Source organism: Euphorbia lathyris, chromosome 9, assembly GCF_963576675.1.
Source record: "Euphorbia lathyris chromosome 9, ddEupLath1.1, whole genome shotgun sequence".
Classification (NCBI taxonomy): Eukaryota; Viridiplantae; Streptophyta; class Magnoliopsida; order Malpighiales; family Euphorbiaceae; genus Euphorbia; species Euphorbia lathyris.
The window spans coordinates 67,576,059-67,593,023 of record NC_088918.1 but is presented as its reverse complement, the minus strand read 5'-3'; the positions used below and the strand labels follow the sequence as shown (position 1 = coordinate 67,593,023).

At 35.6% G+C, this 16,965-nt stretch overlaps 1 long non-coding RNA gene across 2 annotated transcripts; it reads right to left on the bottom strand.

Moving 5' to 3' along the window:
- Positions 1-1,182: 1,182 nt before the first annotated feature.
- Positions 1,183-3,326, bottom strand: LOC136205169 (uncharacterized). Of its 2 annotated transcripts, none has more exons than XR_010675848.1 (4): positions 3,125-3,326; positions 2,816-3,042; positions 1,570-1,661; positions 1,183-1,478 (listed from the first exon to the last, which is right to left on the bottom strand). It is a non-coding gene; the product is annotated as an uncharacterized lncRNA (long non-coding RNA). The 2 variants fall into 2 exon arrangements; XR_010675847.1 differs by having other exon boundaries at positions 1,570-1,653.
- Positions 3,327-16,965: the final 13,639 nt, after the last annotated feature.

The following is a 16,965-nucleotide window of genomic DNA, read 5'->3' as shown; positions in this document are numbered from 1 at the left end:
CAGGTATAATGTTTTGATGATTTTGAAGTCAAAGAATAAGATAAAAGATGTCAGGCAGACTAGTCTGTTCAAGTTGGGTGAGAAGAATTTTAGGGAGAAATATGTGGATCGGTTCAGAGATGAAATGCCTGGTTTATTGGAGGCTTATCTTGGTACCAAGGAAACTAAAAAGATTGATGTTTGATGCAGAATAAGTAAGTTCACATATGCATTGTAAAATAGATTGATAGTTATTTGGCAAATCATTGTTCTTTATGGTTTTGACTTGCTAATTTGTTTTTTTTGAATACTATGAGCTCAATGGATACTATTTTGGGGACTGAGTTAAGACTTAAACTTGAAATGCCGATATACCATCCTTGGATTGAGATGCTTGCTTAATCTTGAAATGGTGGTATGGGGCCTCTTTTAATAATACCACTACTTATGAGCTTGTTTGGTTTTTTCCAGTTGTTTCTCCATTGTAATCTACTATTTGGGTTAAGACAACAACAAAAAATTTAGCTAAGAATGCTGCAAAAAGAAGAATGAAACGGGCATTATGTCTTTGGTTGTAACTGTTCCGTGTATGAAAGTTGAGAAAATCTTACAAGAAAGAGTAAATGACACCTGGGGAAAGCCCCGACCTCTTTAAGAGAGAACGCGCACGCACTATTTTAGGAAAATTCAGAAATTTTAGAGAGGGGAAGTGACCCTTAAGAGAGAGCGCGCACACACTATTCAGAAAGCCCCGACCTCCTTAAGAGAGAGCCCGCACGCACTATTTTAGGAAAATTCAGAAATTTTAGAGAGGGGAAGTGACCCTTAAGAGAGAGCGCGCACACACTATTCAGAAAGCCCCGACCTCCTTAAGAGAGAGCGCGCACGCACTATTCTTTCTACCAATGAAGACTGCTTGCCGTGCCATCCTATTCCAAAATGATTCTTTCTCAATCAGGTTTGAACAGCAACAAGCTAATGAAATAACTCAGGCATAAGCCAACATTTAACCCAAAAATCCTATTCCATAATGATTCTTACTCAATCAGATTTGAACAGCGACAAGCTACTGAAATGACTCAGGCATGAGCCAACATTTGACCCAAAAATGCTATTCCAGAATGATTCTTTCTCAATCAGATTTGAACAGCGACAAGCTAATGAAATGACTAGGGCATAAGCCAACATTTGACCCAAAAAATATTCCCAAAACTTATAAACGCATCTCAATCACATAAATTCATTGTTATACTTGAAAGACTTACCATTTACAAACAAAATCTTAATCCTCAAATGGACCTCAACATACCCAGAATAGAATTCACCATTTTCATAGATAAAAGGCACCATAATATTAGACAAAAGGTGAAAAAAAGTAATGGTGGAACTGATCCTCAATCGTCATTCTCAACATTCCATTCAGACTCCTGAAAAGGTTGAGCCGTTCTCATCCTAGCCTGCTCCTCCCTTGCGTTACCAACCTCGATCTATATATGACCCTAGCAAAATAAAAGATAATCATATCAACACATATTGCTCCCAATCATGCATTTGTATTTCACTCATATCATATCTTATATGGACTCTTACCATCAGGATGGTGTGGTCCTGAATCCAAAAATTCTTCAGCGAGCTGACTAGTCGGGCCATCTCTGAAGACTGCAGCCGGGGAACCTGCACAACTAAGCAATATCTAAATTAAGAAGAACATTTTAAATAAGAACATGAGTCTGACGGCTTCAATCTTTTGGTTTCATGACACCTTCCAGCACAAAACAATACTACAACAACAACAACAGAGCTTAGTTCCGAAATGATTCGGGGTCGGCTAACATGAACCATCATATAAAACCGTGAAATCAAGCCGTGTCAGCGACACAAATTCGCTCCCTCCACTCCGTCCTATCCACTACCATATTTTCCTCAATTCCCAGTAAACTCATATCACTCTCGATCACCCTCCTCCAAGTTTGCTTAGGTCTTCCCCTACCCCTCACCACTACATCCTTTTGCCACTCTTCGGTTCTCCTAACCGGCGCATCAAGCGCTCTACGTCTCACATGGCCAAACCACCTTAGTCGATTTTCTCTCATTTTATTCTCAATAGATGTGACCACTACTTTTGTCCTAATTATTTCATTACGCACCCGATCCTTTCTCGTATGACCACACATCCATCTCAACATACGCATCTCCGCCACCGACATCTTATGGATGTGGTAGTGTTTCACTGCCCAACACTCCGTACCATATAACAATGCTGGTCTAATTGCCGTCCGGTAGAATTTTCCCTTCAATATATTAGGCATGCCGGGGTCACAAAGGAAACCCATAGCACTCTTCCACTTCGACCAACCAGCTTTAATCCTATGAGCAACATCTCCATCTACTTCTCCATCCGTTTGGATAATAGATCCTAAATACCGGAAGCAATCCGAGGCCTGAACAACTCTTCCATCTAGGGTGATTGTCCCTGCCTCCCTACTCCTATGGCCGCTAAACTTACACTCCAAATATTCTGTCTTACTTCGGCTCAACTTAAAACCTCTAGATTCTAGAGTTTGTCTCCATAGTTCCAACTTCCAGCACAAAACAATGGGGTAAAAAATATCTGTAGTCCTTGATCTATAACACTACTAACAATATGGCCTCTAAGCTTTAACATATATTGACATAGATGTCCATATGATCATCGAACAATATAAATACTAGTTGATCACTTCAAATGTCCGATTTTGAAGGTCATGGATCATAATGTTAGTAACACAAGAAATTGAGGGGCCATGGTTCTATGCTACCTTTAAAAAAAAGGAAGAAAACAGTTGAAAGGGCTTACTTGTCCCGGCAACTTGAGTGCTTATATGGGTGTGCTTTTCATCATAAAGCTTTGCCAATCCAATATCTTGGGGCAGAGTTCTGAATCAAGCAAAATGTTACTTGCTTTCACATCTCTATGGACAATCCTCGGTCTCGATTCTTCGTGAAGATAAGCCAGCTAGCCCTCTAGCGATACCTAGACATACATTGAGCGAGTTTCCCAGTCAAGATGCAAGCCATTTTCCTCTGCATTAGTAGCCATAATCAACATAAAATGCTACAAGAATAACATATCATTTACTTCAGTAAGCAATAATTATCTGCGTACCAGAGAGTGCTTTATCAAGGCTCTTGTTCTCGAGGTATTCGTAAACTAAGAGACGTCTATTTCCTTCAATTCAACAGCCATACAGTTTCACCAGATTCCGATGTTGAACTGCAGATATGGTGGCAATCTCAGTTATAAATTGATCCTTCCCCTGATGTGCTAGAGAAAGTTGCTTAACAGTTACTTCCCTCCCATCAGAAAGTGTACCCTGTGAAAAGTTGTAGCGAAAATTGATGCATACAGCCTTCTCAGTAAATTCACAAACTCTACGAAAAATATGCTAATCTAGGTAAGCAAAAACTTCAACAATACAAACTACTAGACTTTCTCTCCTCTAGTCCGATTGTTATTTATAAAGTATCAACTCAAACTAGTAAAAAAAAAAAAAAACAGAGTTAGAAACCCAAACTCTCCATCTCCATTAAGTTATTAATCATAGTCTCACTTGTGAATTACTTTTATTAGGATTGCATTTGCATTAGATTTAAATTTTAAGTACTTGGTTGGTATGATTTCTTTTTTAACATTAAAATTACATTGCTAGAATAATATTTGACAATATTTTGAGTGTGCCAGAGAAATTGTTTACCCCAAGAGACCTGTTTCAAGAACATTTTAAGAGATATTTCTCAGAACAGAGACAGCCATTGCTGTATACATGAAGCCCCCGGACTTACAATCAAAACAAGCCAATATATGTGATTCTACTCAATAAATCAGGCAACAAAATGATCAGATTCAGTGTTTTATAATCTTATAATCTCTTACTGCTATCCCATTATACAGAACTAAAGTAAGATACAAACTTTCCAAGTAATCAAGACATAATAAGAGATGGCTAAACTTACAACAAGGTTAGATCCTTCAAGTTTCCAATTTCATTTGGAATGGTCCCTGAAAATGCATTGTGGGCAATTGACCTAATCCATCAAACCAAAATAAAACTAATAAAAAAAAGATACACATAATGAACATAATGTTAATATCAAGCAATCAATCACAAAAGGCATAAGAATCAATCATGTAACTATCAATAAACTCTTTAGCAAACTTCTATTTTACAAGGATAAGCTATTTTACAAGCCTAAATTATGATTCAAAATTTGGTTTTGGATTTACACTTGTGGTCCTGAACCTTCATAGCAGGAAAAGCAATAGTAAAACTACAAGCAGAAACAGCAACAACATGCTTTTTTATAACAGAGAGGAATTTAACCCTTCCAGGAATCATCGTCCGCGTTTCCAGAACAAGCTGCCCACTCAATATATCTTGTATCAAGCCAGTGAGATCTCCAGCAAATTCATCCACTTGTAAATTGAGCTTGCAAACAAGAGTAGAAGAACCCCTTGACGGAATGAACCCTGGAAACAAGTCAGCTTCACCCACCTCATTATCTCTGTATAAGAGATAAGTCTTGCCTACTCCATGTCTAAAACTGGCGTAATTTGGGTTATGAACAGAAAGGGTTATGTTAAGGGTAATGTTGAGTTCAATGTTGATTACCGGGAATGAAACCCTAGGCGAAACGCCTTGTAAAGAAGCAGAAACAAGCTGGATCTTGGGCTGTTTTTCCTTAAAAACTGTTAACGCGAGGATGAGAATGACAAGGAAAAACAGCAGCACAATGAAGAGAATGAAACCGCCGATGATGAAGCTGCGACGGCGTCGTCTTGTTTGTTTTGGTACCACTGTTTCTGTTTCCATTGTCATTTGCTTCAATCTAGGAGTGAAGAGAGGTAGGAGGAATAGATATATATATATATAGATTGGGTGAAGTATAAAGAGCGTTACTGTTGGAGGTTGGAAGATTGTAATTAATGGAAGTGCTCAACTTTCTTTTTATGCCTGCTATTTGACAAGATCACCTCAACTACTTGATATTATGGCGGTAACCGTCCACTTTTAGGTGTATTCTAATTTCCGTCTCATATTGAGTACGAGTAACAGATAGTCTTATTAGGATCGGATAATATGAAATTATATTGTTATTGATAAAGTCCGAATTTATTCCTTCTAAAAAGAAATGATTAATGATAATTAATATAGGATTAATACAAAGTTAATGACAATTAATGGAGGATTGATACTGTTAAAGCCCGATAACATCTAGATCTATCGACAAACGTGTAAAAACGTAGGAAGAGAAAGAGTCTACATCATTATGTCACGCCATATGGATCTGACCTTGGAAGATACGCTATTTAAGTAAGATACGATGAAAGTAGCTGGATGGGGAGATTCGCTAGCTGAAGTATATCTGTCATCCTATCTCATCTTGACAGTTTCATGGAAGATTAAACGACGCCTTTTTATATATTTTTTAAAAAGAAACGAATATACTTAAATGACAATTAAGAAGAGTAATGATGTGATTGTTCAATTCGAACATCTTTAATGCTCAGAGGTTATAAAAAAAGCATATAAATACCATAACTTGAGTATGTTTCAAGTATGTTGGCTAACTTTCTCTGAACTCTTGTCATTACTCATTTTTTTTTATCCAATATCATACTGATTTTATTATCGGAGTGTCCCGGGCTGAGCCTAACGACACCTTATAAAGAAGGAATTCCGATCAAGAAATTTTTACCAGTAATCAATTGTCATCCCTAATTCTAATTAACTTTACCAATTAACTTTAAATGTATTAGGGGTGGGCAAAAAAACCAGTCAAACCGGTAACCGAACTGGAAAAAGTGGTTAACCGAACCAGTGGTTTTCTTAAAAAAATAGATAGGTACCGGTTTCAGTTTCGGTTTCGGGTTAGAGTGTTCAAAAACCGCGGTTAACGGTTAACCGAACCGTTTAATAAATATAAATTAAAAAAAAAAATTGGCCATTTGACGACAAAGGCAAGACAAATATAAATATAAATACATAGATTATACTGCTTAATATAAATACATAGATTATAACATAGATTAATATAAATATATAACATAGATTATACTGCTTTATGTTGTAATAACTACTTTGACGAAATATTATTTATATTTCTTTATGTTTTAAATGTAAATTTGATAGATTGTTTTTTAGTTTGGTACTTATGTTTGAATTATAAACTTTTATATGAATTCGTTTCGCTTGAATTTTTGAATTATGTGTATTTTAATATTGTTTAAAAATTTAGGCTTGGGTAAAAATTATGGTTAACCGTTGATTTTTAGTTAACTAGTAAGAATTGGTTAAAAACCGTTAACCGAAAAACCTAACCGAAATTAATGGTTAACCAGTTGTATGGTTAACCTATTGATATGGACCGGTTTTGGTTTGAAAGGTTAAAAACCCGTTAATAACGGTTCGGTTAATTTTTTTACCTAATGGATCGGTTAAACGAACCGTACCCACCCTTAAAATGTATGGCTCAAGCCAACACATAGTAAAATCACTAGTCAAAATCCAAGTCTAGCACAGTCCAATAAAAGATAAAGCACACTTCATGTAAACACCTAAAACACCAAACACGCACCTCCCAGCCGCGGGATGGTTTTATGTGACAAAATACAAAAGGTGAAATTTTCAAAATGGTAAGAAGAAATTGAATAAGGTTCTAAAAGGTTTAAGAAAATATTTTAATTTTTTAAGAAGAGTAAAACATTTTTTCACTTTCTTCGTATATTTGCTTGTACTAACCTAAAAATTTCCATTTACTTATTTTCCTAAACAAACAAATACCGAAAATTAGAAAAATATTTCCCTTGCAAAATACTTTGCCAAACAAACTTGGTCATAGTATTTGTTCGATCTGATATGGTATATATTAAACTTGGTCATAGTATTTGTTCGATTTGATATGGTATATATTTTTTAATATAGTAGTATTCTATTATATATTATAATAAAAACTATTATTGAGCCTTAATTATTAGTTTAAACTTTTGATTCAATTTGTTTCGTGACATATCATCAGAGCCTCTAGACCAAATGATCAAGGGTTTAAACCTTTTGATTTAATTGGTTCCATGACACCTTCGAACACAAAAAAAGGGGTAAGCTAAATCTATAGTCCTTAAACTATAGCGTTACTAACATTATGGCTCTTAAACGTTCTAGGACATTAAAATTGAATTTTACATCATGATTACATTAAAGTCCAATTCAAACAAAATCTGTCAAAAGATTAATGAAATAATGACCTGAAAATGGATATTTGACCATAATTTATATTTACATGGATAAAACAAAAAAACAAATGATGAAATGAAACTTGTCTAGATCATTTTTTCTCTACGTTTTTTTTAAACGGTTGTTATTTCATTTGAAATTTAAGTTGTAATAATGTAAAGTTCAAGTACTTATTTATATATATATATATATATATATATATATATATATATATATATATATATATATATGACACATAAATAAGTTTAGGAGTCATGATTGTAGTAGTTCTATAACTAGAGCCCATAATTATAATTTACCTAAAAACCACGTATGAACCTAAAAAATGGTTAAAATACACCCGTTACCTTTCAATTTTATCGTCACTATCATGATGTTCCCTAAACTTTATAACCAGATATAAAGCCCATAAACTTTGACATATATTGACATAGAAGTCCAAATGATCATCGAATAATATAAATATTGATTGACTATGTGAAATATTCGATTTTAAAATTTAGGGATGACCATATTAGCAACATCAAAAATTGAGGGGCCGTAGTTCTATGTTACCCTTAAAAAACTGAAGAATATAGTTGAAAGGGTTTACATGGTCCATCAACTTATATGGGGTATGCTTTTCATCATAAAACTTTGCCGATCTAAAATCTGATATTTTGTCATCAGTAGCCAACATAAATTGCTACAAGAATAACATATCATTCTGCATACAAAAGAGTGCTTTATCCAGGCTCATTTTCTCGAGATATCCGTAAAATAAGAGACGTCTATTTCCTTCAATATAACATCCATACAGTTTCATGAGGTTTTAGTGATGAATGTAGTATTCACTAAGAGAAAGTGTTTATCTAGTTTATGAGTACTAAATTGATATTTTTTTTAGAGTTTTTACATAAAAAAAATTAAAGCTTGTAAGAAGCAAGCGGTATTTATTATGAAGATATTAAATAAAGAGTCATTATTACATCAAGCACGCAAATGACACATGTCCAAGAAAGCACCATTAATAGCAGTCGTTTTTCTCCACTAGCGCGCATGCGCACAACACCTCAAATAAAAACATCTCGCAAGCACAAAGGCACCCCGCATAGGAAATTTCACCGCCCCCAAACTAGCTCGCACCTAATGCCTCGCCAAGACTGCATAAACTAGGGGACTTTTGATGAAGTGTTTGGACCTCGAGGGTCCATGATCATAACGAGAAGGAAATAGGCTCACCAGCAAGGTCAATGGACCTTTCACTGTCGTATCCAGCCTAGGTTGGCAGCCGCGCCCTGATCCAAGCCAAGGACAACAAAGTCCTTTGACCACCCCAAGGGTCAAGCCTATAAATAGAAAGGATCTTTCCCATGGTAGAGCATCTGTTTTCTCTCTATATTCTCTATCTTCACTTTAATGCTATTATTTACTAACTTGATCTTCAAAGCGTATCTGAGGGACTACTCCCAGCACAGGTATGACAAGTAAAGTGGACAGGTCGTTTGGATCCCAATTTCTCATCATGTAGTTTTTTGCATTTTAATTTTCAGAATTGATGTTGCCTTTGATAATTATTATGGATGTTAATTATTCTCTGCAAAGTCAGTAGATTTCTTATTATTTAGGCATGATGCTCCTCCGCCCCCTTTAACTTGTTCAAATTGGTCATTTTACCCATCCAATTCATCAAATGTCATATTTACCCCATTAACTCTATAAAAATGGTATTTCTCATCCCCTTAACTTGTCCAAATTGGTCATTTTATCCCTCCCCAACTCATCGGATGTCCTATTTACCCCATTAACTCCATAAAAGTGGTGTTTCTCACCCCTTATGATCATATTTACCCCATTAACTCCATAAAAGTTGTATTTCTTACCCATTTATAGTGCAAAATTGATAGGACTTATTCAAATGAGTTTGAAAATATATATTTTTTAATATCAACCTTTTATTTTGTTTTAATTTGGTAATTATATTGATCCTTCATGTGTTTATTACAATTAATATTATATTATAATAATTAGATAATCAAAATTTAACTAGCCAAAAAATTGAAAAGAGAATGAATGAATAAAAGAAACAAATAACAAGAACATTAATATAAATAAGTTAAAGACATTATGTAGGGATATGGTACCAAAATAGGCATATGGTTTTTGGGAAAGTATTTCCACGTACAAAATAGCACCAATATAAGTTTAACGTTTAAAAAATGGTATCAATTTAGGCATCGGTAACGGATTGTAAGGAGTGAGAAATACCACTTTTGTGGAGTTAATGGGGGTAAATAGGACATTCTATGAGTTGGAGGGGTAAATGGACAAGTTGAGGGGGTGAGAAATACCACTTTTATGGAGTTAAGTGGGTAAATAGGACATTCGATGAGTTAGAGAGGTAAAATGACCAATTTAGATAAGTTAAGGAGACGGGGGGAGCATTAGGCCTATTGTTTAGGTATTTATTTTGGTTGTCCTGGAGATTATTAGGTGAAATCTGTTTGTTCTTGTCTCTTAATTATAGTTAAGTAGATAGTTGAATTTCATCAACATATTCAGTTACTGAATTGTAGCTTTTTAGGACTGCTGACTTAAAGGATTGTGATTTCTTTTCTCTTCAACGGCAATGTTCTTTTACAAAGCCGGAACTTTGTCTTGCCTACTTACTTATTCTTGAATTTTGTTCTTCATAATAACCCAAATTTAATCTTCGGGAAGATCAATATAGAGAGAGAGATTCTTTTGGTCTCTTGCACTCAATTTTTGCCTATTTATGTTGGTGTATGTATGATCTTTGAAAATCATTAGCTACTTGATTTTGATATATGAGTGTTAATTCGTGTTGTCATGTTATAATCATGTTATGTTGTACATGTATTTTATATTATACCGTAGGTAATATTTATTAATATAGCCTTGATCTTCTTCGCTGATGGCTCAAACTTTGCTTCATTTCTTGTCTTTTTATCGCCCTTATTGTTGTGGTCCATGCCTTGAGTCTCTATAGACACTAGGATACCACTGTCTGCTCAAGCTTTTTTTTTAATAAAAGATATTGCAAGAGGATTATCAAGGAGCTTCTCTCCCCTGCCTTGTTGCTGCTTAAGGCGGCCTTTTTCTGGTTTTTTTTTCTTTTCCTGTTTGTAACAAAAAAAAAAAAGAATAGCTACAAGAAATGGAGGTGGACTATGCCACTCTCTACGAACAGAATGAGAAAGAACAGCCCGAGCTAACCCATGAGCTGCTGAATTTGCTAATCGTTTAACAAAAACAATAGAGACATTATATAATGCTTGTAATAACTCTAGACACTCTAAAATAATATCGCTCAAATATGACAAATGAATAACCGATTTGTTAATTTCTTGTACTACGGAAAGACAGTCAGATCGAACCTCCATGTTGCTCATATTATGGTTCTTTAGCCATTAGAGGGCCTCCTGGATTGCCATCGCCTCAACGACAATTAGATCATATAATCCGTCGAGCTTGCCGTGGGAAGCAAAACTGCAGACGTCGTGAGTATCCCTGATTAAGAATCCGAAGGAATAGTAGCCCTTCTCGCTGAAGACTCCGGCGTCCACATTACACGACGCCCAACCTGCAGTGGGATTTAGCCATCTAGCTATGTTAGGCACCAAGGGACTGTTATGAGAAGATCTAGTTTCATGCGTAAACTCCCATCTCGCCTTCTCCCTTTCTGCATACTGAATAATCTGTTATGCAGTATCAGATATGTCATTCCACACCATTTGATTCCGATTTCGCCAAATAGCCCACAAAATCCAAGAGACTTTAGCCAAATTTGCATCAATTCTTTCCAGCCCCATTACTAACCAATCGAAGCAAGAGGGAATGTTACTCATTCGATTATCCCCAAATATCCCAAGCCATACATCAACCGCAATGCCACACAACAAAAATACATGCTATTCGTCCTCCCCTGGACAGTTGCAGAATGGACAAAAATTAGCAAGATTACTATTACGCCAAGCCAAGTTAGCCAAAGTTGGTAAACATCGGGATAGAAGCCGCCAGACAAAATCCTTGACCTTTGCTGCAACAGGAAGGTTCCAAATCCCTTTCCAATTGATTACAGCCTGCGTGGTACTAACAGGTCGGGAAATCGTCCACGTTCTATATCCACTCTTGACTGTGTATACTCCATCCCTCTCGCCATACCATATCCATCCATCCTCTTTTGTCATATCCCTTTTAGGTATTGATTTGATAAGCTGCTGGTCCTTAGAATTGAACATAGATGATAACACTTCTAAGTTCCAGTTCTCAGTAAGTAACGAATTAACCGTACCATCCCCTAATGCGAGATCTGGTATGCTTTCCATTTATGAATTAATCGGATCTGGGAGCCAAGCATCTTGCCATATATCAGTATTCATCCCGTTGCCGATTTTCCTTCTAAGACCCACCTTAAGTAAGTCTCTCCCTCGTAGCATACTCCTCCAAATATAGGATGGGTTATGACCCACGGCTGCTGATAGAAAAGGGACAGCCAGAAAATATATTGCCTTCAGGATCCGTGCGACTAAGGAGTCCGTAAATCCTTAAATCCCCTTCCTCCCTGCCCTTTAGACATAGACATTTGCTTCCAATTAATCCAAAAAATACCTCTACTATCAGAATTCGTGCTCTTCCACCAAAAACGACTGATCAAGCTGTCAATCTCTGAATAGAACTATTCAGGCATCATAAATACGCTCATGACATATGTGGGGATCAATTGTATGACAGCTTTAATTAAGATTTCTTTCCCGGCTCGCGAGAGAAACTTTTCTTTCCAATTTGAGATTTTATCTCGAATTCAATCCTTCAAATACCCAAAAGTTTGCAATTTACTCCTTCCAACTGCTATAGGCGCTCCAAGGTAGAGACTCATAGCATTCGCTTCCTGGACCCCTAATGTCGCTCCTACCTGTGCGAGTAAATCCGCAGCAGTATTACAACTAAACAACAGTGCAAATTTCCGGAAGTTCACCTGTTGACCTGGCGCTTTCTCATATATCTGTAAATAGGAATGTATGGTTGATGCCTCTGCATAATTGGCCCTGAAAAACAATATAAAGTCGTCAGCAAAAAAGATATGGGATATTCTAGGTGCAGACCTCACGATCAAGCACTCCTGTATACGCCCCGCTCGCTCCTGATTAGGGAAAAGTATGGACAATCCTTCTGCGCAGATGAGGAATAAAAAAGGAGAGAGTGGGTCTCCCTGTCTTAGTCCCCGTGTAGGAATTATTGGACCAATCTCCCTTCCCCTATGGGTAATTGTGTACTTCACTGAGGTTACTCCCATCATAATCCAACCCACCCATCTTTCCGAAAAGCCCATGGCCTGTAACATACTTCGCAGGAAACTCCATTCGACTCTATCATATGCTTTGCTCATGTCGAGCTTAAGAGCCGCCATACCATGCCGAACCTGTTTAAGATTCTTCAATCTATGTATTGCTTCATAAGCCACAATTATGTTATCTGAGATCAACCTTCTAGGTAAGAATGCGCTTTGAGACTCCGAGATAATAGAAGGTAATACTTTTTTAAGCCCTGTTGAGCGATTTCCGCAAGTGCACGGTATACGCTTGTCGTAATAAAAGATATCGATCCCACAGGGAACGTTTTTTAACAAAAACTTATTTTGAATTGGTTAAATATACTTTTAAGATTTATAATATGGAAAATCGTTAAATCGGATTTGGTTTTGAAATTGCTCGAATGAGAATTAGAATAGAGTATAAAAATGTTAGAAAATACTTCTGATTTAGGAATGAATTTACAAAACATGATTGTTTAGTTCTTTAGAAAAGTAAACAAGTGTATTCGTTTGCATTAAGCAAAGAAAACAACTTTAAACTTTGTATAAATTATAACGATGAAATAAATGACGGAACCTCTAATTTTTAGGCATTGAACTGTAGTCAATCCTCCTACGGTCGGGTTAGATCGCTACCTTAACCAAATTAAAACTCTTTCGAGATAATAATTTGTCTAAGTGTTCAACAAAGTTTTCTTGTAAAGATTTTGAATTAAACTACGTTTTAATGAAAACACCGGCAATCCACTTCGGATCCTTTACCAAAGTGCTGCATGAAAATCTATCGAATAGAACAGACTTTATTAGATGAAATATAAATTGATACAAGTTTACAGAGAACAAGGAGCATGAAAACATTCGACGACGTGCAAGTGAACAGGTTGTCAATCCTTTCCTTGGGTTTCGTTAGAGTTTGTCAGACTCAGGGGAGGATTCTCTACTCAATCTTCTCGGTGAATCTTCGGAATAGAGACTGGTCTATCTACTACCAAAATGTAAACTAATATGAACAAATCTAAACGCTACTGTGTTTGTTATTATTGAATAAACAATGTGTGTACACCATAATGCTTTTTACAGAAATGAACTCTAATCTCTGACTCATTTCTGAGTCGGAGTTTTTGCATAACTCTTGCACTAATCTTAAAATCTAACTCTCTCAATATTTTTCAACTCTCAAATCAATACTTTATTTATAGATGTTGAAGAGTCGTGATTGAAGTGTCGTGTCCGTTGTAGAGGGTCGTGTCCGCTGCGAAGAGATGTTCCTATCCACCCGAATGAACGCGTTTCTTGGATTTTAAACATGTGTTTGTTGTGCTACAAAGGCTGCTGATCTTACCGAGAATGACAATTCTCGGCCGAGAATGGGGAAGTGATTTTTCAGCCTTCGGACGAAAGGGAGGGAGATCTGGCCGGCGCGTGTCGCGACCGAGAATTTGGGATTCTCGGTCGTGGCCCACAAATTCTCTACCGAGAATTTGGATTCTCAACCGAGAGTATGAATTTTTCTTCCGTTTCTGACTTCGTTCTTGTCTTCCTTGTATCGGTGTGCTGATTTCTTCGTCTTTTAGCTTTTAACTTAGGGTTTTTCCTTCGTTTTTGACCTCTTTTAGTTCTTATTTGGATTTTACCAAATATTTAGGTACCTTGCATGAAAGAAACATATTCGAACGTAAAAGTATTCTAAATAGATGTAAACAGCACGAATTCATAGCAAAGCTGATGTAAATATTAATGATATTTTAGGTATATTTTGGGCTTAACAAATCTCCACACTTAATCTTTTGCTAGTCCCGAGCAAAATTTCACTGAATTTATTCTTTAACTAATCTCTTTATGAAAATAAAACATATATCTCTATATTACCTTTTGAATTAGTTAAGCCGAAAAGACTAACTTCGCATGGCAAATTTATACGCAAAATATCAAACTAACTTAGTATAAAGACGATATATCATTCGTCTTGTATTTTTATTTTTGATTTGAAGTATTCGGGACGATATAAGCACGCATGTTATTGAGTCTTTCGTCTCAAGGCATTTCAAAGCACAAAATTTCCTTTCCCAAACCTAAACTAATATATGAGATATATTAAATGAATAAGTACTTGGGTTAATCTTATTTGCTTAGTTACGCCCGAGATAAGGGTGGTCTTGATCGTAACTTTATACGTATTTTATTGCTTTGTGTTTGCTTAAGAGGTACCGACCATGCCATGAGTGGACGCAATCGTTACTTTAAACTTAAACACACTTTATTTTGTTTAAACGTTCCTTCCATACCTCGATTGTGATAAGGGTGGTCGCAACCGTGGCCAAAAGTAAACGGTACTTAATTTTCTTCCCTTTCATACCCCGATTGTGATAAGGTTGGTCTCAATCGTGGCCAAAAGTTAAGAATTCAACTAATTGATTAATTAATATGAAATATAAAATTTTGAATTGTAAATTGAGAAAAAGAAAGATAGCACATTCATCCTATATTGACTTAAAATTCAACATGTATTATGGCTAAAGTTTCCTTAAAAACTTCAATTGGTGTTAATGTAAGACAAAATCAAACCGAGCTAAAATTGTTAGTTCAATTTAATGCCTATAAACCTAATTGAAAATTTAAAATAAGATTTATTGAATTATGAATTTCATGATTTAAAATAGAGATTAAATAAAGAATTTGTTTATCTTAAATACATTCACTCGAGACAATTTACTTAAAATCGTATCGGAGATTTGTGAAAAATTTGAAAAATATTACCCGTATAGAAATATTATTTCTATTGATAAAGATAACCTAAAAATAATCATAAGTTAAAAATATTTTTAAGCATATGAAAATGTAACGTTATGAAAAATAATATTTAATAAATTGTGTTGCAATATATGTTGTATTTGCATAAAACAAGTGTTGCATTTATAAATGTTGCTTAAAAATTACTCGTTGCATTTATTCGTACTAGAAATAAAATGATATATGCAATATCTCCTCCCACACTTAAATTGGACCATGTCCTCATTGGTGCAAAAATGGATAAAACACGAAAAATTTGTACGAAATAAAGCAAAATTGTACGAAATAGATAAATATGAAATGGATTATATCCAACATAAATAGAAATTGAAATTGTACCAAACTTAATCAAAAATAACAGAAGAGAATAAATGAGTGGAGAAAAGATAAGATAAAACCTTTTCTTGTGAAGGGAACCCGGTGGAGATGGTGCGGTCATAACGTTCTGACGACGGGAAAAAATGATAATAACCGGCGTCGGGTTGACGTATGCTCGCTCCTTAAATTATGGATATTGGCAGCCACCACGTTTAATCGTGAACTCATCTTTTGATTATTCTCCATAATAGCATCTAACCGCAAATTCATTTGACGGTTGTGTGTATGCATTTGGTTCAAAATTTGGTGCAAAGTAACGTGAGCATCAACATTGTGCTCTTCATCAACATTGTGCTTGTTAATGCATATCCTCACCCCCACCAAAATGTGTCTGCTTATTACCATCCCCTTGAATACCATTACCATGTGAACTTGGAATTCCAACATTGGAAAAGAAGTAGGAGTAACTGATGGAAAACCAGTCCAAAATACTCGTAGCATCCAAAACAAGACCCGTAATCAAAGTACACATAGTAACGTGCTTATTGGTTGAAACGGAAACATGGACTCAGTTGTCAAAAGGTAATCCAATTTAATCTACCACGAAATCCTTGAAGATGTAATCCAAAATGAACAAATAAATCCTGACTGCAAATCCTTTACCTTTTTAACATGCCCAAAAAGAAAATAGGATAAAAAGTTATTAAAATATAAATTACTAATATCCTTAATGAGCTTGCTAGAAAGTGTCCTTGGAATTAAATTCATCGAAACGAGGCAAAATATGTCCAAACCGGATTGGTCGGAAAATTGATGGCTTAAGAATAAATTGTTTTGTACGATATCCAAACCAAATACTCATCTCTTCATCCCCAACTTCAGAAAATTAACCTAACTCCCTAAATGTAATCCTCACATTCCTCTTAGAATAGGAAAGAGTAACCAATACAATAACGTTTATTTCACTACGCACTATGTCCATAATAGTGCTTGTACCACGTGCCCAACCCCATCTGAAATAATGCTGAATGGAGGTAGAGGAAACCTGATGAGTAACCTTCTTATGTTTAGGCATGGTGTGGAAAAAAAGGGTTAGGAGATGGAGGTGGGGTTTGGGAAAGATGTATTTTGGGTAGGTAAAAATTTGGTAAAAGTAAAGGTGATATGGTGTGGAATTAATTGTACTGGGAAGAGTTTGGATTGTGTAATTGGGAAAAATAGGAGGTGATGTAAGGTTTGTGTAAGGGATAGGTATATATAGGTATGAATTTAGGTGTTTAGGAGTTAATGTAA